The sequence below is a fragment of the Lissotriton vulgaris genome, chromosome 2_1 (assembly GCF_964263255.1).
Source record: "Lissotriton vulgaris chromosome 2_1, aLisVul1.2, whole genome shotgun sequence".
Classification (NCBI taxonomy): Eukaryota; Metazoa; Chordata; class Amphibia; order Caudata; family Salamandridae; genus Lissotriton; species Lissotriton vulgaris.
This window is the reverse complement of record NC_141687.1, coordinates 667,895,676-667,922,702: the sequence shown is the minus strand read 5'-3', so window position 1 is coordinate 667,922,702 and position 27,027 is coordinate 667,895,676.

Here is a 27,027-nt window from a genome sequence, read left to right as displayed (position 1 = left end):
TTGAAGTGTGTCAATTTGAACCGTGCGTTGCACGACACCTTCCGGGTGAGGGTACCAATGCGTTTGCGCTGGGCTGGGTCTAAAGCAACCCCCAGGTCAGTCTCCCAGGCCGCCCACGCCGGAGGAACCGGAGGGGTGGAGTCCTGCCGCATGGCTGAGTACAACAGTGTTATCAGCCTCCTGCCCCTACCACAGGAAAGGATAATATTGAGGGTATGGGACACAGGGGGCGCATCAGGGAATTGCGGCCAAGTATCTCGTGCCATTGCGTGGAGGCCCCTATAGTGTAGGAACTGTCCCTCCCCAAGTCCGAACGTCTCCGTCGCCCGTTCGAGAGATAGGAACGTGTCGTCCGGGTAGAGATCTGCCAACAACTCGCACCCACCCGCTCTCCAGTCATGGAAAGGCATGTGTACCTCCATGTCCACCACTGGGGCCATGATCCATATCGGCAGCTCCCTGTGAAACGGGGCCCTTCGCAGGATTTTTTCCACCACACGCTGCCAAATGGCTGCGGTGTGGCGCACTATGTACGGCAGCGCCGCATCCGCGCCCCTGCCGCGCATCAGGGCCATCTGAGCCGCCCTTTCATCCGCACTCCCTGCAAGGAGCCGTAGTTCCCAGGTGTCCGCATCTGCGAACCACCTGGCGGCCGGCAACAGCTGAGCTGCGTAGTAGTAGAGGTCGAATCTCGGTGCCTCCAACCCCCCCTCCTCCCAGCTGCGGACCACCGTGTGCAAGGCAACTCTACTACGCCTGCCCGCCCAGAGTAAAGACGTAAGGAGAGTGTTAAGAGCGCGGAACATCCGCGGGGGAAGCGGGCACAGCGAATTCTGTAAGACATACAGTACCCGCGGCAGCATCACCATTTTTGCCACCGCAAGACGTCCCATCAGGGAGAGAGGCAATGTGTTCCAGAACGCCACTGATTGTTGCAGGGAGTGCACCACCCTATCCGCGTTGCGGGCCAGCAATTGTTCGTCCGACGACGCCACCTGTATCCCCAGATAGCGGAAGGCCTCCAGTTCCCACCGCAGACCCAGGTGTGGCAAGTCCCCGCGCGCGTCCGCATTACATCCCGCAAGGGGGAAGATCAGGGACTTCCCTGCATTGATACGCAGGCCCGAAGCTGCGCCAAAACGGTCCAGCAGCCGCAGCAAGACCGGTAACGCGTCTTGCGGAGACGTGAAATAAAACAGAGCGTCATCCGCATACAGGGACACCGTGTGGACATTGCTCCCCACTTTGATTCCCCATTGGTCCATTGTGGCACGGACTTCCACCGCCAATGGCTCAATTGCCAGGGCGAACAGGAGCGGCGAGAGGGGGCAACCCTGCCGGGTGCCTCTCTCCAACGCCCAGTCCTCCGAGCGTGCGGCCCCAAGTCTGACTCTGGCCGAGGCGCCCGATACAGTATCTGGATCCACTTGCGAAACACGGGCCCCAATCCCACCTGTTGAAGCACCTCTGACAGGTATCCCCAGCTAACCGTATCAAAGGCTTTGGCCAAGTCTATCGAGACCAGGACCTGGGGATCCTCTCTACCGCGCACCTCATGCATAACATGGGTTAATCGCCGCAGATTCATCGCGGTGTTGCGTCCGGGAATAAACCCACACTGGTCCTGGTGAACCAACTGGGCCATGTGCGGCGCCAACCGAGCGGCTAAGAGTTTGGTCAGGATCTTGACATCCGTATTGATTATTGTAATAGGGCGGTATGCCGCGGGGTCACAGTCATCACCACCCGGCTTTAGAAGCATGCAGATCTCGCCCTGGTACATCGTGGGTGGGAGAGCTCCATCCTCCAGCGCTGTACGGAAGACCTGGAGGAGGAGGGGGCCAAGGACGTCCCCGAATGCGTGGTAGAACTCGGAAGGAAACCCGTCTCCCCCCGGGGACTTCGCCGTCGGTAGGCTGGCCATGGCCACCCGCACTTCGCGGAGGGTCAAAGCCCCATCCAATTCCTCCGCTGCCTCGCTCGGAATGGCCGGAAGGGTCACTCCACGGAGGTAAGGCTGGTAGGATGCTTCCGTGACCAGCGGGTCTGCCGTATACACCTGCTGTAGGTGGGCTTTGAGAACCCGTAGTATACCGGACTCCGAATGCACCATGGTCCCGTCAGGGCCCCTCAGGGCTAGTATCCGAACCGGAGCCGATTCTTTCCTCAAAATCCAGGCCAATAATCGGCCGGATTTGTCCCCCTCCCTGTGGAGACGCTGCCTAAATTGACCCAGCGTATATCTGTCGAGGCGCGTAAGTATATCGTGGACTTGCTCCTGGGCTTCCCGCTCCAGGGCTAGTTCCGGTTCCCCCGGATTCGGTGAGGCCTGGCGAGTCCGCAGGGTGTCTTCAGCCTCCCTCAGTTCGCGGGTCAGCTGTCGGCGCACCCCATAAGTAAGAGCCATACATTCCCCTCGCACCACTGCCTTCAGAGCGTCCCATTTCGTTGACAGAGGCACGTCGGCCCCCTCCCAGTTCAGGTCGACGTAGTTAGTGAGCGTAGTCTGCACATGATCTCTACCCAATGGGTCCTGCAGTAAGTCCGCAGGCATCCGCCACGTACGGGGGCGGCAGGGCTGTTCGATGTCCTGTGTAGCGCACAACACCGGGGAGTGGTCAGACAGAAAGCGGGCCAGATGAGTGACCTTTAGGGAATACGACGCGTCTATATTCGCGGCGAGAACCCTATCAAGTCTGCTATGGGTGTCGTGTGTAGGAGTGTAACAGGTGTACAGTTTCTGCGACGGATGACCCTGACGCCACACATCCACCGCTCCCAAGTTCGCCATGACCTCGCGCAGTCTCGCCGTCATGCGAGGTTTCGTCCCCGCTCGGGAAGGATGTCTGTCTAGGACCGGGTCCAAGACACAATTAAAGTCCCCGAACCACAGGAGATGGCTGTCCACGTCCGACACTAAAACGTCTTGCATTTGTGGGTAGAAGGGAGGCAAGTCAATGTTAAGTTGGCGAGCGCGAGCGAGAATTTGCGCCCATAGTGCCGTTCTCCAGCGCTGATATGCCTCCCGGCGAGGTTCTCAACATGAGCAGTTCCGAAACGTCGCTACCGTTCATATTCAGAAAGCTGCTGTAGAAAATGTCCTCAAGCGGCAGTAAGAAGCATGAGCAGTTCTGGCCCATTGCTACCGTTCAGATTCAGGACGCTGCTATAGAAAATGTCCTCAAGCAGCAGAAAGAAGCAGCGCCCACTGGCGTGCCACGTGATGCCATTTGTGCTGGTTTTCACAGAGCAGAACAAGCTCCCGGAGCTAAAAATCAGCATGAGCAGCAGGAGGTGTCAAAAATCTGCTACTGGCAAAACTCCGTGGAATCTTGTGGAGTTTTTAGGTAACTCAGCAGAATTCCACAGAGCAAAAAACTGAAAGGTCCACCTACCCCTAGTATTCACTTGGAAATGCAGTCAGGATGTAGGACGGCATGAATATAAAACCAAAATAGCCACCAATAAGGACGTCTGGAATAAGTAACACACACTGTAGCAAAAGTAAACTTATCATTTGCATCATTTGTATCCTTACAACACATACTGTGAGCATGTGGATAATGTTTCCATTGTAATAAAAAAATGCAAGACTATATTAAATCCTGATAATATTTCTACAATATGAAACAATGATGGTTCGAGTTTATATACTGTCCTAGTCTTGATAAACGTTTCCTCTGCAAAAGCAAAATTCTGTGCACGGGATGCTCGCCTTTGATTATTTGCTTTGGTTTCAGCACAACATTTTGCACACACAACAAATACCTTTTTTTGCATGCCTTAGATGCCTCCAGAATTGTTGTCCAATGCTGTACTATTACTCCCTCAATATGCTTCCAGTCCCAGTCATTTAAATGTGTCAATTCTTGCATGGGCAATAAAGTCTGACCTCGGAGTTGACGGGAGAAACATGGCGGCAGCTGGCTGAGCTGCTGCGGCGTCCCGCAAACTGAACACCCGCCTCGAACAGCCCCGACTTCACATTTTGGCCCTTTCTTTATGAGAAAATCGGTAACGGAGTGAGGAGTAAGGAGAGAGAGGCCGTGTGAGATGCTTTGTTTAGTGTTTTCATTTTAGCGCCAATGTTTTTCCGGGTCCGCAGTAGGAGCGGAGCGTAGCTTAGTGTCTCTCGCCTATCCAGCCTATTCAGCCTGCAAGCATTCGTGAGCCGGCGTAGTCTTTTCTCGGTCTCCATGCTCATCAAGCCCTCCCTGTTTGCAGTCGGTTTTGGAGGGCCGTTGCAGCACTTTCTAATACGGGACCCAGCGCCGGTGACTTCAAAGCTACTCTCAGGTCAGCGCTCCTTTCCCTGGGGATTGTGGTTGTGGACGGCGGCCACGCTGGAGCTGAGGAGAGGGAGAAGGGCACGGTGTCTCATGCAAGACGCCTGTAGCACATCAGGCTCGGCTATACGAGTGGCATCTACCTTGACCCGGAGCCATACAAAGGAAATCGAGGCAGCCCAGGCCCAGGCACCACCGATTGTGACAGTGGAGGGGGTAGAGGGTTTGGAGGATTTGGAGGATAGCCTGCTAGAGACCAGCAAGGGAGTGGGGACTGCTTCTCATTACGCAGCATCTGAGGCATCTGAGGCAACTTTTTCTGCATTAGTAACATCTGCCCCCTCTCAGCTTTCCATCTCCCAAAGTAAAAATAAAAACAACAAAAAAACGTGGACGAAAAAAGAAAGTGGCGGCTGGGAAGACAGCCCTTTCAGAGCCTAGTCCAGAAGTGTCTGAAGATCCCTCTGTAAAGAAGAGACTTTTATCCTATCTGTCTGCAGAAGTAAAATCTAAACAAACAAGGTCCTCAAAGGCTGCAAAAAATCTGAAAGCTGTACTTAGTCTTGGCTCCAAAATTACCCCATCGCTGCGCTCCTATTTTAAAGCAATTCCACAGGTGTTGGATCTGTCGGTGGATTGCGTAATGTCCTCTGTAGACCCATTAGTCTCTGCCTTGTTGCCGGTCTCTCTGAATTCTGCGCCAAATCTTGCTGTTGACCCAGTATCGCCATCATCAAGCGTTTCTGTGTCTATTGTGACCCCCTGCTGCCCTGAACTGGCTTCCTGTGTCTCCTCTGAACTAGTAATTGGATCACCTAAGGAGCTGGTGTTATTACCTGCTAGCGTACCTCTGCATCGAATATCTATTGGGGTCATGGAATCCGTCAGAGATTTCCCCACCATAAAGGAGCACTAGCTGACGCAGAGATCTCTGCAGTTGCTGTCGTAGGGGGGATGTTAAGTTCAGGAGTAATGGAGTTGGAAGCTCAAGGGGAGTCTCAAGAAGGCATCTCTAGCATTCCCTCTAAATCTATTTTGGATGTTAGTGCTTCTGCAAGTGCTTTCTGGCATGGATTCTGGAATTTCTGCCGCTTCCTTGTTTGCTATGTTCTCCTCTTTATCAATGGATATAAAGAAGGGCTTCAGCGAGTCCTCTGCAATTCAGGCCGAGATAAGAGATTATTGCGAATCCTTGGCTAACAAAATTGATGGCCTCACGTCATGAACAGGGGCCTTGGAGAAAACAGTGGCTGTTCTTTCGATCCACTTGGACCAGGCGCAAGAGGATATTATTAAATTGAGACAAGATGACTTAGCCTTGAGCGAAAGGATGGAAACCTTGGAAAATAACGCCAGACGTAGTAATATCCGCATCCTTAATGTTCCTGAAGGCTTAGAGGAGTCAGATATTAAACAATATATCACCGCATTATTGAAGGATTCTCTATGTTTAGATCACTCTTTGGAGGAGTTGGCAAATGACATCCAAGAGGTTCATAGAGATCTTTTTTGACCAAATCCCCAACGGTCCAAACCCCGCAAGATTCTCATAAACTTCCACACGTACTCCATCAAAGAGCAGATCCTTAACCTGGCTTTAAAACAAAAGTCCCTGGCTGGGAAGGGCTTTAATTTTCTTATCAGATCAGATCTCTCCAGAGTTACCTTGGAGAAGCAGTGGGAGTTTGGGAGGCGGCTAGAAGCATTCAGGAAATTAGGGGTGACAACCCAACTAATGTTTCCCGCTGCCTTAAAAATCATGCACAATCACAGAATGTTTAACATTAGGTCTGTGCAGGCAGCTGATGATTTATTATTAGATTTGGGCGGCAAAGGTGATAAGGGCAACAAGGGCGGTGTTGAATAGGACACTACTTAACAGGTCTCTTCTTTTCTAGTTTTCTCACCTTTCTCTTCTTCTCCTCTGCTAATATAATTTTTTCTGATACTATTTAAAAAAAAAACATAACAAAAATGGGGGTAAAAAAAAAAAATAATAATAATAATAAAAGGAAAAAAAGGGTTGATATCCAGAAAAAAAAAAAATATATATATATATATATATATATATATATATTTATAACACATTTTTCCTTGCATACTAGCAGGTATGATGCATCTCTTACCCTCTCTTGAACACATGGCCAACCATAGTAATTATGTTTTGATATGGGGCGCTTCGGGGGTGGGGGGGGTTGAGGGTGCACGGGGGTAGGTGGGGGGTTGGCTTTTGGGAGAAAATCTAAAATGTCCTCAATGTCCTCATTTTTCAATTGATTCTTTTGGGGTTTAGTATTAAATGGATTATCTTTAGTGACCTTTGGTTTAGGTATGCCAGCATATTGGCACTTTTTTTCCTTTTTTTGGGGGAGTTGAGCTGTGTTTGGGACAATGAACATGGCTAGTATAAATTATATCTCGTGGAATATTAATGACCTCCGCACAAAACCTAGGGCGGATAAAATTATGCAGTATCTGAGAGATTCTGATGCAAAGGTCAATATACTCCAGGAGACTCATTTAATCCAGACCGAGATGCTAGCTCTAGTCAAGAAGAACAGGTGGATAGATTTTGCGATCTCAACCTCTCAAACTATGAATATTAGAGGAGTGTCCCTTATCTTTAAGAAACAACTGAAAGCCAGGTTGGCTTCTCAAATGGTTGACCCTGGTGGCAGATGGGCCTTAGCCTCGGTCATCATAGCAGGAGCTCAGCTCACAATTGTAGGTTACTACGGGCCAAATCAAGATGACCCCTTATCTCTCAAGACTATTTTTCACACTTACTTTCTTTTCCTGAACCAGTTATTTTGGCAGGAGACTTTAATATAGTACTGGATTCTGTCTTAGATAAATCTCCAAACAGCCGTCCCCAAGTCCATTCTAAAACTAGGACCTTTTTGTGTAGCTCAATGAAGCAATATGGCTATGTTGATATTTGGAGAGTAAGGTCAGGTGTGCAACAGGGTATCTCCTTCCAGAACTATAAATATCACCACCAGTCCAGAATTGATTATGTATTAATCAGTCAAAGATTGGTAGATTCTGTAAAGAGTATTATATATCTTCCCCTACACCTATCTGACCATTCAGCGGTCTGCATGGAACTTGTGGGGCCTATTAAAACTACCCCAAGGAGCTGGTCCTTTGATCGTTCCTTACTCTCTGACCCAGATGACATCCTGTTTCTTAAAACAAAAACATACAACTTCATGAGGGTTAACATTGGCTCGGCTGCTCCTGGAGTGGTTTGGGATTCCTTCAAGGCCGTCTTGAGGGGGCTTATTATGGGCAAGGTAACATATCGAAGGAAACAACATAAGGAGGAAGTCATCTCTATCCAGGCAGACCTAATAAGACTACAAACAAATATTGATGCTAATTATTCTGCATCTGACTCTGTGTTGAAACCACTCCTTAACCAACTCTCCATTTTGAAGGGATAGTTGGGTTCAGTTCTGAATCTTAGAATTCAGCAGAAGTGGGAGGCTAGCAAGTTAGCTCACTTCCAGTATGGTGAGGGGGCAGGAAAATTATTGGCCTAGAAGACCAAAGCTGATCAGGTGGGTAATAACATAGACGAAATTAATGTTAATGATACTACACTCTCTTCAGATGAAGATATTAGACGGGCCTTTTGCGGGTTTTTCCAATCAATCTATCATGAGGATAATGAGATCGATCCAGAGCTTATTGAGGGTTGGTTGAGTGGTATTCGACTCCCGGCACTCTCTGCTGAACAGCAATTATTTTTTGATAGTGATATCTCCGAAGAAGAGGTGAAAAGGGCCATTCAAAATAGTAAGAAGGGGAAGGCAGCAGGTCCCGATGGGCTCCCTGCAGAAATCTATAGAGCTTTGGAAAATGAGATTGTGTCCTTCCTCACTATCCTGTTCAATCATATATTGGTGGCTGGCCAGCGTCCGCCTTCATCTTGGGATAGTGCCTCTATAACCCTAATTTTGAAACCGGGGACACCGCCTACAGCTTGCGGGTCTTGCAGACCAATCTCCATCCTAAACGTAGATTACAAAATCTTTACTACGGTTCTCGCAAAAAGACTGGCATTGGTTGCACCAGATGTTTTACATCACGATCAAAAGGGGTTCGTAAAGGGCCGCCAATTATATGAACTTACATATGATCTAATAAGGGCAATTGACATGGCATCAGCCGAGGCACTTCCTCTTGCTGTCCTCACGTTGGATGCAACTAAGGCCTTCGACAGAGTCAACTGGTTGTACCTGTCGAGGGCCTTGGCCAAGTTCGGAGTTGGTCAGGGGTTTCGGCGAGCTGTCAGTCTTTTATATCAAAACCCCACGGCGCCTGTTTTGGTTAACGGAGACCTATCAGACTCCTTTAACATCTCAAGGGGGACACGGCAGGGCTCCCCACTCTCCCCTCTCCTATTCGATTTGTATATTGAACCCTTCGCCCAACGGCTGAGGGGGGATATTTATATTAAACCTTTTAGATATAGGTGATGGGAGAGGAAAGTGGCCCTATACCCTGATGACATTTTGATCTTTCCATCCGACGTTCATACTGCACTACCGGCAGTTCTTAAAGCTGCTCTGGAATTTGGGGGAGTCTCAGGCTATGAGATTAATGCATCAAAAACCGAGATGATTGTTTGGAATGATGATGAGGGGGTTAGTAACTTTCAATCTAGTTCCAGTATGTGCTATCTCGGTCTCAATATTGTGGAAGATATTGATCAAATTGCTTCAATAAATTTCTCAACGGTTGCAAGAGACTGCCGTAAACTTATGAATGCTTGGTCTCATCTTCCTCTCTCTTTAATAGGGAGAGTTAATTTGATTAAAATGTCTATTTTACCTAAGGTCTCTTTTTTATTTAACACTATTCCGTTATATTTTGAGCCATCTTGGTTAATAAAACTACAGGCAGATATTACATCTTTTATTTGGAACAAGCATCTTCCAAGGATCGCCTGTAAAAAACTTAGGCGACGTAGGGAGAAGATCGGGCTGGCAGCTCCGGATCTGCAATTGTACGCATGGGCATTCCAGATGTCGCATGCCCGCATGTTGTTAAAGGTGCCCTCGGAATATGGGATAGGGACATTATATTCTGCCTTGCTCATGGGGGAAGGAGTTAACCAATCAAGCTTCCTGTTTAAATTTGGAAACCCCAAGTTTTTCAAGAAGATTAAATTAAAGGTCCTAAAGGGGATGGCTAAAACTTGGTCGGCATTAACAAGAGCTATTAAGGTGGGGTACTTCAACAGTAGAACACCCCTCTGGGACCTTCCTGAAAGCCCTGTTTGGTTGGTAGATAGCTTGACAATCCCATTAAAGGAGGCAGGGTTGGAGGTTTGGGGTGATATTTTTATGGAGGGAGAGTTACTTTCATGGGACTACCTCAAGAATAAGATCAGCGCAAATTTTGCCAGATTCAAATATTTGCAAATTGCAAGCTGGTCCCATGCATATAGCTCTTCGCACCCTAGACAGAATAAATTTCCTCTTGGTGGCCATAGTCTGTTAATAACTCGCCTAATAGATAATCCTGTCGCGAAGAAGGAGATTTCCTTGTGGTACAATCTTATCTTGGATGAAGTGGATGGTGAATTTCAGCTACCTGACCAGTTGTGGGGTTCTCTCAACGTCAATTGCAATACACAAGACCTCTGGACCTCTTCATGTAAACTGTTATGGGATATTGTCAAACCTGTATGGCTCCGCAGGAACCATCTTTTTACCCTACATAGAGCGTACTATTCTCCTCTTAGGCTTTCAAAATTTTCCGAAGGGAAGTCTGTAGCTTGTGCTAAATGTGGCCTGGTAGCAGCTTCAGATGCCCATATGTTCTTTGAATGTCCCCACCTGGCCTCATTTTGGAATGCGATTAGCAACATTCTCACTAAATCTTTGGGCCTTCAAATAACCTTGGATCTTCCATCAGTGATCTTTGGAATTTCGGAAGGAGTCCAAAATCCAGCAAAAAGTTTAATCTTCTATTCCACGTTATTGGTCAGGAGGGAGATCTGCAAAAAATGGAAAGATTCTCTACCCCTTACTCTTAACGACTGGTACGCTTCAGCCTTGCAGGTCTCTAAGTTAGATTTGGCTAGGGCAGGCACTCAAAGCAAAAAGGCATTCTGGCACCTTTTGATTTGGGACCATTGAATCCGTTTCCCCCCCCCCCCCCCCCCCGAGTCTAATGATTACGCTACTACGGCGCATGTTATGCCTGTAGCCGCTCTCCGGTACCAAGCCCGGTTCCTATCGGCTGTAGTCTCCACCTATTTTTCCATTCTTTTACGGTTTCTCTGGTGAGGTCTGGCACTATGGGGTGGTCGTCATTGCTGAGGGATGAAGGTTTTTCATCATACCTATTCCCTACCAGTGCATAACTGAGACAGCATGCCGTATCCCCAAAGGTAACGATTCAGAAAAGGGGGTGGTGATGAACAGAGTGTCTAAATTAAGCAGACCACTCTTACCCAGTCCAAAGATCAGGGCTTGATCCATCACCGTTATTTCGCTCACTGCACCATCCCAGCTCAGAACCTGGCTTTATGCAAATCAGTCTGTACCTGGTCCAGTGCATCATGGGAACAGGGCAGACTAAACTACCATGCCAATTCTTCACCAGAAAGGAGACAAGCTTCCGGGGACCGGTTTCTGGCATTTCTGCCGTCGTCGGCCCGGCTTGCTTGAATCCTGATGGTGCAGTGAGCAAGGGACTCATTTCTGAGTATACCCTGCCACACCTATAGTGGCCAAAAACGATTCAGAAAAGGGGGTGGTGATAAACAGAGTGTCTGAATTAAGCAGACCACTCTTACCCAGTCCAAAGATCAGGGCTTGATCCATCACCATTATTTAGCTCACTGCACCATCCCAGCTCAGAACCTGGCTATATGCAAATCAGTCTGTCCCTGGCCCAGTGCATCATGGGAACAGGGCAGACTAAACTACCAAGCCAATTCTTCACCAGAAAGGAGACACGCTTCCGGGGACCGGTTTCTGGCATTTCAGCCGTCGTCGGCCCGGCTTGCTTGAATCCTGGTGGTGCAGTGAGCAAGGGACTCATGTCTGAGTATACCCTGCCACACCTATAGTGGCCAAAAACGATTCAGAAAAGGGGGTGGTGATGAACAGAGTGTCTAAATTAAGCAGACCACTCTTACCCAGTCCAAAGATCAGGGCTTGATCCATCACCGTTATTTAGCTCACTCCCATCATGCACTGGGACAGGAACAGACTAATTTGCATGTAGCCAGGTTCTGAGCTGGGATGGTGCAGTGAGCTAAAAAACGGTGATGGATCAAGCCCTGATCTTTGGACTGGGTAAGAGTGGTCTGCTTAATTCAGACACTCTGTTCATCACCTCCCCCTTTTCTGAATCGTATCCCCAAAGGTAGGCTTAACTGAAACCATGGTGGTACATGAGGACAAAAAATAAAAAAATAAAAAATAAATAAAGTCTGACCCCAAGAATGGACCCCTTGGTATGTAGATCATTTAACATGCAGAAGAAGAGCGTCACATGTAGGTGGGATGTTCCCAATAGTTCTTTTGCCACTTGCAAACATGAATTGGCGAGCACTATTTATTTCAAGCAATGGGCAAGTGCAGCTATACATTAATATAATGACATTTCCGAAGTGAACAAGATCAACAGAACTTGGATGATCTGACCGAAATTTAAATGTGGGAGTAGCAGATGCTAATACCATCCAAGTGTCATAAGCTGCATTCTTCCTTCTCCCATGAAAAGCCAAAACAGCTTTTCATTACAAAAAGGGCAGTGATTGTAACAGCATGGAAAAAAGGGCAGCAATTCAAATATATCAACACCTAATCTTGCTGCAATATTGTGAGCTGGTATTTAGTGGAACTTATTTCCTGTACCATATGCTAACCACAATTCTTGACATTCAGTGTTTTCCAAATTTCAGTTGTAAGAATGACTACATTAGTATCTACTTTAGGAATCATTATTTTGGAATAGCCTTCAGCTGCATGGAAAGAATAAAGCATTACACGTGTGTCTACTTCCTCATGATTGCAAGGCAATATCATTTGCAATGTGTCTTTAGTGTGGAACTCACAACTTTATCCTGACAAGTGACTATTACTTGCTTTCCTTTGATGTTAATAAGTTTCAGACGCATACTCAGTAAACCAAACAACTCTGTCTTGTTTTCGTCTCGTCTAAGGAAACTAGGCCAATCTTTGGGTACAGGAGTGTTCGATTCAACTTGCTTGCGAAAACCCTCACCTCTTTTTTTCTTTAATGCTTTGGTTGATGCTTCCAGTAATATACATATGCTACACAAGATCCAATCATTTCACGTTTCTGGCTTGAGGATCTATGTTGGGCATAAAAACTGAGAGCGGAGTACTCATCCGCTGCAGAGCCAGCATGCCTGAGATTTCTTGCTGCACATTGTGTGTTAGGGAGTCTCCCTGAGCTCTGTTCCGTCACAGTGTAGCTCTCTAATCTGTATGACCATTGTATCATCTATTAACATCTGATGTATCATTGGAGTGTGTGTTTTGCTATATTCACTCATAATGTCAAAGTCGAAAAAAGGGCTGCTTAGGCCCTGCAAGACCTGTGGAAAAAGCAGACTTTTCTCTAGGGATCATCAAAAGGAGTGTTTATATTGTCTCTATCCTGACCAATAACCCAGACAATGTAAGTACTGTTGGACGATTTCTGCTAAAACTCTTAATCACAGAGAGGGTAGGTTGCTTCTATGGCTCCAGAGAAAAAAAGTCAGCCTCGGACTCAGGCCCTTAGCGGGATGAGATGGCTCGTTCCTCCTCCAAAAAATGGAAAGAGGGAGAATCGTCCTCTACCCAGAGACACCAAAAGATCTAAGTCTCATGGTAAGGATACTTCTTAGGAGAAAACATCTAAGGGATGCCAGCCTAACACTTTTATCCTCTTCCTAGGTCTGGCTCAGCGCCTCTGTCTGCTCCTCACACCCCCTTCAAAAAGAACCGTCCTCACTGACAGACTGATGGTCAACAGCACCATTGTCGAAGACTTTGATATCAGGCGCACGGTCTACAGTCTTGTTTCCGGCGTCCAAAACGTCGATAATCAAAATGTTGACAGCATCGTCAACCGAAGATGTGACCTTGACTCCGTCGTTGAATGCGATAAGACCATCTCCGATGATGAAGATTACCTTGTAAACCATCTCACCGTCATCGGCTGTGTCCATGACTGTGCCATCAACGAAGGCTCCTCAGGATGTGTCATTGGTGTTACTGTCTGACAGGTTGTCGGCTGCATCATCGGCGGCCCATCAACGGAAGAAAAAACGATTTTGATGCCACTATCGAACCCAGTACTCAGGATTTTGCTAAATCTCTTCTTTGCCTCCAGCTCTCCTCCTGGATTTTCAGGACTCTGAGGAGGAAGGCTTATTTGGCCCTGAATACAGTCCTTCCCAATTGAAAGTCAAATGCCAAGAATCAAAGGAGGAAGATGATGGGCATGATAATCCATCTGTTTACTAACAGGTTGACTACTCCTTTACTGATAGAGATCCATCCTGTCCTCAGTGTGTGGTCTTCTTTCAGTAGCATTATCCTTATGAGGAGCAAGAGGAAGAACAACATGCTTTTTCAGCCCTGACGAAGTTTGTATGAGAACGAAACGCGTTGGCTGAGGCCTTTTTAAAGATTGAAAATAATAAAGGATTTTTTCAAAATACGACAGCCTACCTGGACTGCTAATTCTGGTGCACCATCCTTTCCTATAGAATTTGGTATCTGTCCTGACAGTGGAGCTTTTTGTGGCCAGCTCCGGATGTTCTTGTGCACAGTGTCATATTGACTATCCGACATTGAAATTTAAGTGCGAAACCTTGGTCAGCCACAGATGTGTTGTTAACCACTTGGACGCTAAGGGAATTAGTGCCATATAATGAGATTTCCATTGAAATGAATGGGCAGTGCATGACGAGTTACGCTTGTCATTAGCATTGAAGAGGTTAACATTGGATTTCTGGACTGTTTTGCACTTGTTTCCCGGGTTAATTGGTACCATACTTTTTTTGATCAATTGATATTTGATATTGATAATGCCTAAATTTCAGGATGGACGGGAGGAATTGGCCCAAGATTTGTTTTGTGGCCGATAGTTCAAAAGTAATGCCAAAAAAAGCCGCTACCACCACATTAACACTTAAAGGAATGTTCCTCAAGTTAGAACGCCTTCGAAAACAGGAACTGAGCTGGTGGTGGGACGGTGTTACACTGGAACAATACATGAAAAATGGAAAGATACTGCAAGGTTTGCGAATCTTGATTTTTCCTACGTTTGAGGACCTAAGTAGTGACCATCTAAAAGAGTGGGAGTGTAATTTAGAGGGTGCATCAGTTACGATGATGAAAATTTTGGTAAGACACGCAGCTGAATAAAGGGAAAAACTAGAATCTGATATCGAAATTTTAGAAAAAGAAATCAAAGATATGCCTGAAAAGGATCTAATTGAGAAAAAATATGCCATATTAAAAGATGTGATGGAAAAACACCAGATTTATCTCAAGAATAAAAAACTAACAAAAATTAAAAGAGATGACAGAGATTATAAAGATGGTAGGGTGTACACCTTTGCCCAAAAATTTGATGGCATACAGGTCGCAGATGATACCAACAAAAAAAGAATGAGGGATAGTAGAGAAGAGAGTGAAGACACAGGCTCTAATAGTAATCTCTCGGTATCATCACAGAGTAGTCTGGCCTCCAATACCACTGTCCCGGATGTCCCTTTAGAAGACGGTGCCAGTTCCTTTCAAAAGGAATTGGAAAAACTCAGAATGAGCAACCGCCTACAACAAAAAAAAAGAAATAACAAAAAAACAAGGCAGGCGGGAGGAGAGCCAAAAATAGATACAGAAGGGGAACCAGGGAACAATCCAAATGTGGGAATGAAACCAAAGAAGTAAATGTTGTGAACACTTGTGTTAATGTTGATACAATATTGCTGCCTGATGTCAGTAATGATCTAAAAATTGTAAATCTTTCAAATAAAATTTTGGATGTTGAGGAAGTAAAGATCTTGAGTAAAGGCCTCAATTTCTGTCCAACACAGGAGGGTGACTTTGCAAACACGCATATTGACCTTTTCAAATTTGTTAGGGTACTGAAGTTAAAAGATTACTTTGCTAACAGGCCGCAAGACTCAGGGGAAACTGTAGATCGATCCAACACAGACACTCACACAATAGGTGAGGTACGTGGGGTACATTGTCTTATGACCTTGACTGAAGAGGAAAATATGGATATTCCCATGCTACTCAGGGATATGAATGTACTACAGACAACTAGTACTAATACCGGCCTTCGTCCACAATCAAAATTCACCCCTACACATTCCTATCATCATAACATTGACATCAAATTACCAAGGAACTTTATGATTTGGAGAAACCAAGAAGGTTTACTCCTAAGACACTGTATAACATCACAGTGACAGAGAAACAAGCCCTCAAGAGATTAACCGATGATAAGACTATCGTAATTAGGGAGGCCGATAAGGGTGGTAACATCGTCATAATGAACCACAGTGACTACATGGGGGAGATAGCAAGACAACTTAACAACAAACTATACTACAGGGAAATGCCCAATAACCCAATTGCTGACAGTGTTCAATTGATTAACACCCACTTAAGTGATTGAGAGAAACAGGACTTCTCTCTGAAGAAGAATTCAGGTTCCTACGAGTTGCATTTATGTACTTCCTAAAGTACATAAAGCTGGACAATTTCCGCCTGGTAGGCCCATAATATCGGGAGTGGGATCACCTACAGAAAAACTATCCCAATTTGTTGATGTTAAACTCCAGAGTTATGTTCCCAATTTGCCTTCATACGTGAGGGATAGTAAATATATTCTGAGCAAACTGAAAGATTTTGAATGGGCTGATGTCCTGTTGTTTGTAACTCTCGATGTGGAGAGTCTTTATACCTGCATTGATAAAGACCACGGTATTATGGCTATTCGTTCCTTCCTTGACAGAGGTGACGCCACATTGTATGACTATAATGAGATGATTGTCTCTATGATCATGATCATCTTGACCAACAATTACTTTTTGTTTGACAAACGTTGGTTCCACCAACTATGTGGAACTGCAATGGGCTCCAAGTTTGCTCCCTCGTACGCCTGCCTCTTCATGGGGTGGTTCGAGAGGGAGCATGCTTGGAGCAGAGGTGCCTCCCCCTGGACCAATAACATTGTGTACTGGGGGAGGTACATAGATGATGTGATATGTTTATGGTCAGGAACAGAAAGAACAACTCGATCAATATGTCACTTTCCTCAATAATAACATCAACAATGTTAAATTTACTATGACATACCACCAGGATCATATCAATTTTCTTGACATTCAATTTTACATTAAGTTGGGCAAAATAGAAAGCACACGTTTCAGAAAGGATACTGCATGTAACGCGGTACTACACGCCACAAGTGCACACCCTAAATCTGTGATAAACAACATACCTTTTGGGGAAATGACCAGAATCAGACGCAATTGCAGTGAGGAGTTGACGTTTCGCACTCACATTAAGGACACTGTTGAAAGGTTTTCTAGACGGGGTTATGAGCGTGCGACCCTGGAAAAGGCGGAAAAGAGAATTTATAATATCATCAGGGAAGTGACGCTCCAAGATAAACCCAAAAGAAATAGTGGGAACCCAAAGGCCAGGTTTATCACTCAATATAACAGACACAGTAGAGATATCTTTAATGCCTTCTGCAAACATTGGCATTTGTTGACCGAAATACCTGGTCTAAAGGAATCCGTTGACAACAAACCTTCCATAACATATAGGAAGGGCAAGATATTGAGGAACACACTGTGTCTGAGTTATGTGACAACTCCCAAGAGTGAAGGCAACTGGTTACCATCGAAACCAAAGGGCTTCTATACTTGTGGGTCATGCAATATCTGTCCAATAGGCAAGAACAAAATGCGCAATTTCAGCTATAATATGGGCAAAATATACAATATTGATCATTACATGAACTGCAACACAACACACGTAGTAGGCTGTAAGTGTGGGATTATCTACGTTGGTAGCACGATCCGCAGTCTCAAAATCAGAATGCAGGAACACAGACGTGCGAATAAAACCAAAGATACTAGATACCCAATCACTGAGCACTACATTAAGGAACACCCAGATGATCTATCTTTCTGGTTTCATGCAATTGATCACGTCCCAACACCCATAAGAGTTGGAAATAGGGATCTCCTATTGAGACAAAAAGAATCTAGGTGGATATGTAATCTGAGGGCGATTGAGCTAGGACATAATACAGATGGGGAGATGCATTTCTTTCTATGTTAGAAAATGGAGGATTATTCATGGATAATGTCTATTTTAAACCCTGACCCCTTATGTAGCTCTTACAGACTCCTATCAGATTTCTACCAAAACCCTTGCCTGACCGTATATATATTTTTCCCTTTACCATGTTTTCTGTTCTTGTAAACTATGGAGTAACGGGGACAATTAATGTGCTGGACTCAGCACCAACTTGTCCTTGTTTCCCCTGAAAAATGAAAGAATGTCTAGCCAAATAAAATTAAGATGTATAGCTTGTATATATTTCTGTTAGGGTAAACCTGAGACACCGAGGCTCTTTGATGTATTTAAATTTGTACATTTTTGAATCCTTATTTCTTCTCCCTCTGTGTTTTTTTTGTTTCCCTTTTCCTTCGTTCTCTATGTGTTTTTCTTTTCCTTTCTCCTTTTTCCCCCCTTTCTTTTCCTATGTCTCTTACCACACCTAGATTACTCGTCTTGTGGTTATTTATTATTTATATATTATTTTCTGTTTTTTTAGGGGCACTCATTATATTATTACTATTATTCATTAGGGTGGGCTTTTCTATTTTAGTTACCTTGTGACTTTTGTGATAGCCCCTCCTTTTATTTGTTGTAGCGTGTGGTACCCGATATATTTACATTTATATATATTTTTTTTTTTTCGAGTGTTTCGTTTTTTCTGTTGCACGGTTTTTCCTAAAAAATATATATATAGGGGAGCTGTGTGATGGTTTCAACATCGTATATTGCCTGCCATTTGTGCCTTCCTATATCTCTATTGTTATTTCGTACCAGTATGTCTTCTGATATCCATTCAAATATGGCGCTTGTGTGTTTTTTATTGTATTACTTTCGGCTCATAACATCCACGTGACTCTCTGGGTGACTTATGGGTAAGTTTGTCCTATTTCTACCCACGTGATGGTAATGGCAGGTTGTTTGAAACAGCGGGCTTGGAGACATGGACTCGGGACCTACGGGTAAGAGGACAAACGTTGTATTATCTTATGTAGGCTCTATTTGAATAGGGTAGGTGACATTTGAGTAGGGTAGGCGATACGTGTGGTTATAATTTGTTTTTTCGTCCGTTTTTCCTCAAAATGAATTCTGAACTAGGTGGGCGGCAGGGGGTACATTTTCACTTATTTAATGTATGATGGCTTTTCAATGGGGATGAACTACTGGTGTGGATGGGCGTTGGTTTAATAAAACATTGCCCCGCATTTACTATGAACCTTTGAGGAATTATTTTTTGACACAGATTCGCAATTGGCATAATACAAATGAGGTTCATGTACTATTTAATTTATGGGGGACATCTGATTTCCCATTTGTTTTTTCAAGATATAGTGTACTCTCTTAAAAATGATGTAAACAGTATATATTCGAAGTTTAGACTGCAGAATATAGTTGTTTTTACCGTGATGTACTATACATAGAATATGCCGGTTTATGTTTGGACTACTTCAGACTTTGTTTGCTTCTTGTTCTTCTTTGCATACAGAGAATACGAACTCTTTTTAGGGAGATCATTACTGGTGGTTCAGGTTTATATATGCCCTATCCCGCGGTCATTGCACTTATTTGCAGGTAATATTGCCCTTCTATATTCTTTTTGGACCGCTTTTTAGCATATGAATGTATTGTATCTTTGTAATAATACACTAATGAGTTCTCATTTTTCCCACCAGTTTCTACCCCCATTTCCTACGTATATTTGGTTTTCAGTACTCTATGGGCCATATCTAATTTGTTGAGAGGTGGCCATCGATTTCAACTAGGTGTGTTTATACCCCCTTTTTCTTTAATACATGTTTCTGTGATACCGTATTGAATTCTTACACTACAGGCATCATGGTTATGGAATTTGTTTTCCACTTGTCTTTTGTTTTTAATGCTTTCTTTTATGACAGTTCTGAGATTATCTAATGGTCTAGCATCCTACATACCAAGGAATTGTGGTTCAGTTTCTTGTTTATACTGGTTAGCATGCTTTTGCTACAACAGTTTTTATTGGATTATGTGGTAGGTTATGTGCCCTTCCCTTTATGTCACTTTTTTGTTTAATGACTTATCGAAGCAATCACGTGGTGGTCGTTATTGACTTTTCTTGTCTTTTGCTTTAAGAATATTGTGTTTATCGTGCCTAATAGGTATTTAATTTTTGGGTGAGTCTAGGTATGAAATATATCAATGTATATATATTTTTCACATAGACATTCAATCGCGTTGTGGTTCTCTCACGTCTGGACCATGAAGACTCCTGCCGATGACGCTTATTGGCGTTAGAAACTCCTTTAATACGTCTCATCTATCTATTCCAAGGTGAGACGTTTAATGTTTTGTTCGGTGTTGGAAGCCATGTGGCTAGGAATCTATTACTGATCTCTGGTTTTGATTTGTGTCAGTGGACCCTTTGTTTATCACATGTGCTGTCATGTGTACTCACTTAACACTACTGAACAGATTTCTTGTACACTCTCTTATGCAGAATTTGACCTATTGACGACGTGGAGGTTTTGATTTACAAATTATGCCTTATGTGTCACCAGGTTTTTCTCTAGGTGAGTTTACAGTCTTGATCTGTTCAATTTCTCTTTCTCCTTTTTAGGTCTCGCAGAAGACCTATTAAGGTGATACCAGAAAGCTAAACCAAAAGCGGATTTCCAGAAGTGCACGTCCTCGTGCACGAGCTTGCCCTCCCCTTACCATTTGCTCCTGCCTCCGAGAGCTTCAAAGGGATCTGCTTCCCCGCCCACAGCTTCACACTTCACGGCCGCCAGCCCGTGACTCGTTTCATTTTGTGGCCGCTTTGCCTCCCACTCGCTGGCATCCCGCCCCCCCACCAGGCTCATGCTTCTCCAGCCTTCCTGCTTTGGCTTTCTCTGGGCTGAGCTCTTGTGGTTTCAGAAGAGCTTCATCCTCTACGCATATCAGAACGTTTTTTAAAAATCAAATCATGATGAGTTTAAGGCGTTACGTCTTTCCCTTGACACAAGTTTTGCTTGTTTACTGACAAAGCCTTTTATTGCTTTTGCCTGCTGTAGTTCTTTTTTTTTAACTTGTTAAACCATGCCACTTATTTCAGCCTGGCGCCCGATTTCGTATACATATGTAATGCTAGGCAGCAGTGGCTCTCCATCTGCGCGGCGCACAAGAGAAAGGGAGAATCCTTTAGCTGCATTGGATTTGATTTAATGTTGCAGGGCACGGCTCGCCCACCTCCAATTTTTTATCAAATAACTTTAAACAAACACAGTGCTTCCTGCTTCAAAGCTCCATCTCCCGGGTTCTCTCCCTCCCACCACCACAAACTAGCTGCCTGTTTAATTCTCCGCCTACCCCAGCTGCCTGTAAAGCTTAGGGTTCATCATCGGTGTCTGACGTCATGTGTCCCTACACACTCCGTGTCCCCACCCCGTCATGTCTCCCTATTTGCTTGTTGTGGATTATCATTACAGCCCCTTTCCCCGCAAAGAAGTTGTCAGTTGCTTGTAAACTGATTAAAGATAAAGTAAAGTTGACACATTCCGCTTACCTAATCAGCATGGATTTCGCCGAATCTGCATCCCTCCTGTCTCAGTCTCGAGCTTCTTCCTCCTTTTAGCCAGACGTGCCATGGTTTCCATTAAAATGCTAGTTACTGACTTGCATTTATATACCGCAATGCCATTTAATGGCCTCTTAATATAAATGTGTTTTACTGGTCTGAACACCAGTACCTCCTAAATTATTCCAGTAACAACTCATCAGTTTAACAGTTAAATATTGGCTTCGGTCGTGTCAGCCAGGAGCTCTTTTGGAACACTAGTGGCAAGGATGAGAAGTCAGCAAGAACATACTTGCCAGTAGTTGAGTTGCTTCCTAAAACCGACCTAGAAGCCCAATGTATGCACCTCTTATTCTGGTAGGAATGTCACCCTCCCACATTTTAAGTCCGGTATCGTCATTGTTAGATGTTATTTAAACATGCTTGGGAAAGCCACCACCAGTCGATGCTTACATATTCTAAGAAGTGTGCAAGAAAAACACTGCATTGTAAACATATGCTCCCTACCCTAAGGGTTTTTGTCAATGACACACAAGACTCTGGTTTATTTAGCATCTTCTTGTGAGATTTTTCATGCAGTGTAGGATATGTTGGAGTCACAACCTTGAGTCATGCACGATTTCCAAGAACCCTGGAGGGGGATGACTGTCGCTTGTTTCTCATCGGCCGATCCTAGTTTTTTAGGTATCATCTGTCCCACTACACCACTCAGCGCACAGCATCCCTCAATGCCACAGCATCACTCAACGCGACAGCATCACTCAGCGCCACCCCAGCATCACTCAGCACCACCACAGCACCACTCAGCACCACCACAGCACCACTCAGCACCACCACAGCACCACTCAGCACCATCACAGCACCGCTCAGCACCACCACAGCACCACTCAGCACCACCAAAGCACCACCACAGCATCACTCAGCACCACCACATCACTCAGCACCACAGCAGTATCACTCAGCACGACCACAGCACCACCCAGCACCACCACATTATCACTCAGCACTACCACATTATCACTCAGCACCACCACATTATCACTCAGCACAACCACAGCACCACTCAGCACCACTGCAGTACCACTCAGCACCACTGCAGCACCACTTAGCACCACAACGGCACCAATCAGCACCATCACAGCACCACTCAGCACCACCACAGCACCACTCAGCACCACCACAGCACAACTCCGCACCACCACAGCACCACTCAGCACCACCACAGCACCACTCAGCACCACCACAGCACCACTCAGCACCACCACAGCACCACTCAGCATCACCACAGCACCACTCAGCACCACCCCAGCATCACTCAGCACCACCCCAGCATCACTCAGCGCCACCCCAGCATCACTCAGCGCCACCACATCACTCAGCGCCACCACAACATCACTCTGCGCCACCACAACATCACTCTGCGCCACCACAACATCACTCTGCGCCACCACAACATCACTCTGCGCCACCACAACATCACTCAGCGCCACCACAGCATCAATCTGTGCAACCATTTAACAACAACTGGTTCAAATATGTTCTCTTAATGTTTCAAGCTTTATTACAAATGTCACAAAAAACATGTTAATATTTCACTTCTGTTCTTGGATTTTTGTCACAATAAAATACACTAAACATAGTTGTCACAAAAGTTATTTATAAAAGTTTAAGCTATTGCCATTATAAATTACAATAACTTTTATTTAAGTATTAATTATTAAACAAATAATAAAAGCCATTTTTATTTGTAATATCAATACATCTTAGTCACGTAAATAATACACATATTGCATTACAAATGCGATAGGTGTCACATTTGCGAAAGTTAAAACTATTGTCATTGTAAATTACAAAGCTATTAATTTAGCTATTTTCAATACCAACACATAAATAAAAAATGTGTCATTTACAATACCAATAGCTCAAACTTTCCTAATGCGAGACCTATTGCATTGCAAATGCTTGTTTTCTTAGCTACACCTTTTTATATATAAAAATATTTTTTCTGTTTTTCCTCTTTTTGCATTAATTGATGCAATTTAGAGATTATGATAAGAGGTAGATATTATACACCTCTTTCTATCATGGCCGGGCTGACTATATAGGCAGGTCGGTGTCTATATTATCCTGTATAACTTTGATCAATATGAGTGGCAGGTATTCTTGCCCCTTTGAGAGATAACAACTGATTTTCCGTTTCTTTCCCTTTCTATGAGAGATCTTGTGTAGTACACATGTTTTCTATGTTACGTTTTTTGATGCCTTGAGCCCTCTTTTTTCAATCTGTTTTGTATATGGTGAAAATGTGAACAAAATTTGGCAACTAAATAATACTTCTCAGTGCATCTATCCATACATTGGGTCATATAAATGTATTTCATGTAGTAGGAAGGATCCAAATAGAGGAGAAGACAACTCTTCGAGTTTTTCTCCCACGTTTTCTCTTTCCTCTGGTTTCTTTCTGTTTTTTCACTTATTTCTTCATCCTTTCCTTTTATCAATTCTTTTCCACCGTCTGTTTTTGAGGTATCATAATGTGACTGACCCTTTTGAATCTTGATCTTTGTGCGATTTTATGGATTCTCTCGTTATATAATGTGTATTAATTGTTATTCAGTTTTGTATGTTTCTTTTGCATATTTCTTTTGTACATATTTGTGTATATATTATTGTGACTTGTAATATGTTATGTATGTCTATGTACTTAGTGGTTTTATTTGTGCTTTTTCAGCCCTGACGAAGTTCGTATGAGAACGAAAAGCGTTGGCTGAGGCCTTTTTAAAGATTGAAAATAATAAAGGATTTTTTCAAAATACAACAGCCTACCTGGACTGCTAATTCTGGTGCACCATCCTTTCCTATAGAATTCGGTATCTGTCCTGACAGTGGAGCTTTTTGTGGCCAGCTCCGGATGTTCTTGTGCACAGTGTCATATTGACTATCCGACATTGAAATTTAAGGGCGAAATCTTGGTCAGCCACAGTTGTGTTGTTCACATACTACTTTAACTGCTTTTCCAGGATGTCAACTCTGCTCAGCAACCTTCACAAGAGGTTCCTTTCATTAGCCCAGCTACTCGGAGTACTCCAAGACGTCTTAAAGAGAAACTAATACCACCGGCTATTTCCATCCAAAAGATCTCCAAGACAGTGATGATCAGCAGATGGAGGAGGATGAGCTGCATGCAGCTCATGATGTTCCAGAATAATAGGACAATTATGTTTCCCCAATGCCACCATCTCTTACCCCACCAGTTGCTGATTGCCACCTGAAGATATTAGAGGTTTGCACGATCAGGCCTCGAAGCACTTCAACCTCTCTAGGCCAGCCAAGCAAACTGAGTGCTGGCTTTATGATTTTAAATTTGGCACATAGCGCACCACTAGAGCTATCCCCATTTTGGATTTCTTGTGGCAGGAGACCCTCAAATTAATGAAAACACCAGCATCCATTTCTGCCGTCATTCCGAAGCTCGACAAAAAATATATGGCCCCTGAAAACTCACCCTCGTGTCTACTTGGTCATCCTTGGGCGGATTCGGTCATCATGCAGGCCGCACAGAGAAGGGCCAGGATCCATCATCTCCATGTACATCCCCAGCAGAATGGAAGGGCGCCGCCTCAATAATGGAAAAATATTTTCTGCCTTGGCGGTCCCTTCCATTAGATCCTCCAATACCATGGCCTTCCTAGGGTGATACCACTATCAGAGGTGGGATGACATCAAGTCTCTGTTGGTATATCTCCATGAGGACAAAAAGAAGAAGGCAAGTGATATTCTTGCAGAAGGTGAAAAAGCTTCTTCTGAGCTGATTGATATTGCCATGAACATTTCGTCCACAGCCTGCAGACAGATGGCTGGAACGGCAATGTTACATCGCCAGGGATGGCTAAAAGTGCAGGCTAAAGTGTTGTATATGCCGTTCGATGGAAAATGTCTTTCCGGGCAGCACCTCGACTATGCCCTCCAAACCTTCAAGCCTGACACCGACACAGCCAAATCACTTGGTAGCCTACAGTAGTGGAGATTTCAGAGCTTTTGAGGCAGGGGTAGAGGTCACATCACAGTTCCAGCAGATGTTCCAGCCATATTTCCAACAGACATATCAGCCATCCTATTTGGGCCACGCCTACCACTCGTATATGATACCATCTTATTCGAGGGCATCAGGGAGCAGACGTCCACCATCAGCCAGAAAGTCTTAAGATTCCAACAGGAGACAATGCGAAGCCACAGGCCCCTGTCCCATTTCAATTCGGTCCCACCTTGTTCAAATTCTTCAATCAGTAGAAATTCCTATCTTCCGACAAACAGGTCTTAGACGATTTCCAGCATAGTCACACTCTGGAATTTATTTAGCAACCTGCAAATTTTCCGACACGGAAGACAAATCATCATCTTTCAATTCTCAGAAAAGAAATATGATCACTCTTCTCCAACCACGCAATAGAAGAGTAACCACATGATCAGTGTAATCTGGGATTCTACTCCCAATTCTTCCTCATCAAGAAGAAAACAGTGAAATGGAGGAAAAAATTGGACCTCAAGTTCTTGAACAAGTTGATCAAAAATCAACTATTCAGGATGCTTTCTCTGCGGGAGAATCCTACTTCTCATGGATGCATCCTCCTTTCTCGATCATGGAGGATGCATATTTCCACATCCCCATACACCCCAAAACACAGCAGATGTCAGGTTTGAGATGGCAGGTTGTCATTATCAATTTAATATGCCACCCTTCAGATTGAAGTCAGCACTCAGAATCTTCAGCAAGTGCATGGCCCCTGTGGTAGTTTTCCTATGACGTTCTGGTCGCCAGGCATTCCTCTACCTGAACAATTTCTTAATCAAAGCTCCATCCTTTTAAGCAGCCAAGAAAACCATGCAAGCCTGACGGCAACTTTTCAGTCTCCAGGTCTCGACTTCAACTAGGAAAAATCATCTCTCACCCCATCCAGGTCGCTGGTTCCTATAGGGACGAGCCTCAACACGGAGCTTTCAAAGGCCTTACGCAAAGAAGAAAGGATTTCACATCTCCAAACAATAACACGTCTACTGTCTTAAAGAAAGTCTGTTTCTGTAAGGACATAAAAATGTATGCTAGGGATGATATCAACCTGCATCCAGTTGATCCCCTATTACAGCCATTACATGAGGGCCTGGCAGAAGCAGCTTGATGCGCAGTGGACTAAATCTTGGGGACTGTTCAACAACATCATTTCCATGCTCTCAATAATGACCTCGGCAATGCCAATTTCAAGGACAACATCTCTCAGTTTCTCCTTCCTCCAGACAACACAAAAGATGGGGATGACTTTGGTTACTTCCATGGATGGTTGGCTGCCCACCTTCAGGGTCTAGAGATTTATGGCAAATGGTCCAAGCAGGACGCTGTGTACCACACAAATCTTCTTGAGCTGAAGGCGATGCTTCTGGGCCTCCAAGCCTTCCTCCTAAGGATGCAGGGATCTTTGGTTCTAGTCAGGACGGACAGCACCTTTAATCTATCGAACATGGTGGAACAACGTCTCATGTTTTCTCAGCCCAGGTGCAGCAGATATAGGAGCGGCTGATAGCCAACAGCATATCATTAAAGGTGGAACATGTCCCAGGAGCATTAAAAAAATGGTCCAACTCCCTCAGCAGGTAGATCAAGTAGTGTCACACGTGGGAGCTCAATGACACGTGACTGCGAAGTATCTTCCAATCTTGGGGATTTCCGACCTTAATTCGGTTTGCTACATCCCTCAACAAAAAAAACAAATCTCTTCACCTGCAGATTTCCCCTGCCAGGATCTTGGGGAGATGCCTTCTTCTTCTCTTAGGTAGGGATGTTTGCTTATGGTTTTCTCCT